Below are 3447 nucleotides of genomic sequence, written 5' to 3'. Positions count from 1 at the left end.
GTGTCTCTTGCTTTGATTACAAGTGTCTTGAGAACAAGAATGGGGAAGAAGAAAAGCGATCCAAGCGACAAGAACTCAAATGAACACGAAAATCTCTCTCTCACTAGTCACTAAGTGTTTGGAGTGATTTTGGACTTGGGAGAGGATTTGATCTGTTGTTTGTGTCTTGGAGTGAAGTATAGAGCTCTTGTATTGAATGCAATGGCTGAAAACTTGGATGCCTTGAATGGTGGTGGTTGGGGGGTATTTATAGCCCAACCACCAAAACAACTGTTGGGGAGGGCTGCCGTCGATGGGCGCACCGGACAGTCCGGTGCGCCACCGGACAGTCCGGTGCGCCAGCCACGTCACCCAACCGTTAGGGTCCTGACAGTTTCGACCGTTGGAGCTCTGACATCTTGGTGCACCGGACAGTCTGGTGCCGCACCGGACAGGCACTGTTCACTGTCTAGTGCGCCTCTGGCGCCTGCTCTGACTTCTACCGCGAACTGTAGCTCTGTCAGGGCACTGTGCACTCGACCGTTGTGCTGATAGTCGTTGCTCCGCTTGGTGCATCGGACAGTCCGGTGAATTATAGCGGAGTGCGCCTGGAGAAACCTGAAGGTGAAGAGTTTGAGGTCGATCCACCCTGGTGCACCGGACACTGTTCGGTGGCACACCGGACAGTCCGGTGTGCAAGACGAGGGTTCTCTTTGGTTTCTTTTGCTCCTTTCTTTTGAACCCTAACTCGTATCTTTTTATTGGTTTGTGTTGAACCTTTGGCACCTGTAGAACATATAATCTAGAGCAAACTAGTTAGTCCAATTATTTGTGTTGGGCAATTCAACCACCAAAATCATTTAGGAAAAGGTTTGACCCTATTTCCCTTTCAATCTCCCCCTTTTTGGTGATTGATGCCGACACAAACCAAAGCAAATATATAAGTGCAGAATTGAACTAGTTTGCATAACGTAAGTGCAAAGGTTGCTTGGAGTTAAACCAATTTATACTTTTATTAGATATGCATGGATTGCTTTCTTTCTTTTAATATTTTGGACCACTTTTGCACCACTTGTTTTGTTTTTACAAATCTTTTTGGAAATTCTTTTCAAAGTCTTTTTGCAAATAGTCAAAGGTATATGAATAAGATTTCGAGAAGCATTTTCAAGATTTGAAGTTTTCTCCCCCTGTTTCAAATGCTTTTTCCTTTGACTAAACAAAACTCCCCCTTGATGAAATTCTCCTCTTAGTGTTCAACAGGGTTTTTACCAATTGAAAGAAGATCAATTATTTTAGATACCAATTTTTGAAGAAGTCCTCTTTTAAACATTTCAATACCAATTGAGATAGAATTTCTTAGAGGAATAACTAATTTGAAAGATACCAATTGAAAACATTAAAAACTTTGTTTCAAAAAATTTTGAAATTGGCGTGGTGGTGCGGTCCTTTTGCTTTGGGCTAATACTCTCTCCCTCTTTGGCATTAATCGCCAAAAACAGAGTCTTTAGAGCCCTTTTACTTTCTCCCCAATGGTATGAGTAATAAGAGTGAAGATTATACCAAAGTGGAGAGCGGTGCGGAGTGACGACGAAGGGTAAATAATACCGATAGAGTGGAGTGGAAGCCTTGTCTTCGCCGAGGACTCCATTTCCCTTTCAACATATGACTTAGCATTGGAATATACTTGAAAACACATTAGTCGTAGACATAAAAGAGATATGATCAAAGGTATATGTCGGAGAGTAAATCTCCGGCCGGGTGGCGGAGTGCACCCGCCCTAAATCCTAAGATGAGGAGGGGCCTAAGCATTTTGCTTGTTAGTTGGAAAAGTGGGAAGAACACAAGGACGCACAAGGATTTAGAGTGGTTCGGGCCACCGGAGCGTAATACCCTACTCCACTGTGTGATGTATTGCTTGAGAGCTTGTATGAACTTGTGAGTGTCTGAGTGAGTCTATCTTGTTCCCCCCCCCCCCCCGTGTAACGTCGCATGCCTCCCCTTTTATAGTTGAAGGGGGGCATGCACAAAGGTGCTGGGCCCTGACATGTGGGCCCAAGGACATAAATAATATAGCGCTTGGAGCAAACAATGTTTGCTGCTGGGGTAATGTTCTTGTGCCCTGACGCCCGAGATCTCCGTATCCTCGGCGTGCAGGGGAAGTTTCTTGTAGAAGGGGTGATGGGTATTGTGCGCCGCTTGGCACGGGCGCACTGTTTGCCAACAGACCTGTCAGGCGCGTCGTTTGCTGGGTGACTCTGACACCGCCTGCCGGCGGATTGGACAAGACGCATTAAATGCTGAGAGAGTGCATCACCTGTTAGCGTGGTGGGCTGGTGGCAGGTGGCGCGTCCTCTCCGCGATAAATGCAAAGACTGCACAGCCGCATGGGCCTTTCGTCAGGTTCGGACCGTTGGCTTACGTTACGGGCCACAAGCCACGCGGCCGAGGCGGGTTTCTGCCTGAGCGGGGAGCGTAGGGCAAGGCCTGACACGTGTCGGCACTGGACCCTTGCCTGTGCCGGGGTCCTCTCCGCCCAGGGACTGAAAAGGGAAATATGCCCTTGGGCCATTTCTAAGTATTTTGGTGATTAAGTGCCCAACACAAATGGCTTAAGTATAAATTGTGCAAAATGGTGGTTGAAGTGCAAATCATCAATAAGGTATGATTCTAGACTTAGTACATTATATTTTGTGTACTAACATATTTGGCTAAGTGCTAGAATCAGGGAAAACAGAAAAAGAAAAAGACTTGGCTGAAGCAGCCAAGACTCAGCATAGTCTGGGTGCACCGGACTGTCCGGTGGTGCACCAGATAGTGTCCGGTGGTGCACCGGACAGTGTCCGGTGCGCCAGGCTGGAGTCTGGTCAACTGGCCGCTCTCGGGAATTCGTCGGCGGCGTACGGTTAAAAATCACCGGACTGTCTGGTGGTGCACCGGACTGTCCGGTGAGCCAACGGTCGGCCGCGTAATCCGCGCGTGACACGTGGCCGAGCCAACGGTCTGATGGCGGCACCGGACTGTCCGGTGTGCACCGGACAGTGTCCGGTGCGCCAACGGCTCAAAATCTTCAACGGTCGGCTGCGCCAAATTAGGAAAGCAATCTGCACCGGACAGTGAACAGTGTCTGTCCGGTGGCACACCGGACTGTCCGGTGCGCCACCCGACAGAAGGCAAGAATTGCCTTCCTGGATTGCTCTCAACGGCTCCTAGCTGCCTTGGGGCTATAAAAGGGACCCCTAGGCGCATGGAGGAGAACACCAAGCATACTTTGATCATTCTTAATCATTTACACTCCGTCTTTGCGCACTCGATTGACATTCTTAGTGATTTGAGCTCCGTTCTAGTGGTGAACTTTGTGCTATTCATTTGAGCTCAAGTCTTGGCTGTGTGTGTGCGTATTGCTGTGGATTTGTGTGTGTTGCTCCCTCCCTTACTCTAGTGCTTTCACTTTGATCCTTATTGTAAGGG

Source organism: Zea mays, chromosome 2 (assembly GCF_902167145.1).
Source record: "Zea mays cultivar B73 chromosome 2, Zm-B73-REFERENCE-NAM-5.0, whole genome shotgun sequence".
NCBI classification, from domain to species: Eukaryota; Viridiplantae; Streptophyta; class Magnoliopsida; order Poales; family Poaceae; genus Zea; species Zea mays.
This window is presented reverse-complemented; position numbering follows the sequence as displayed.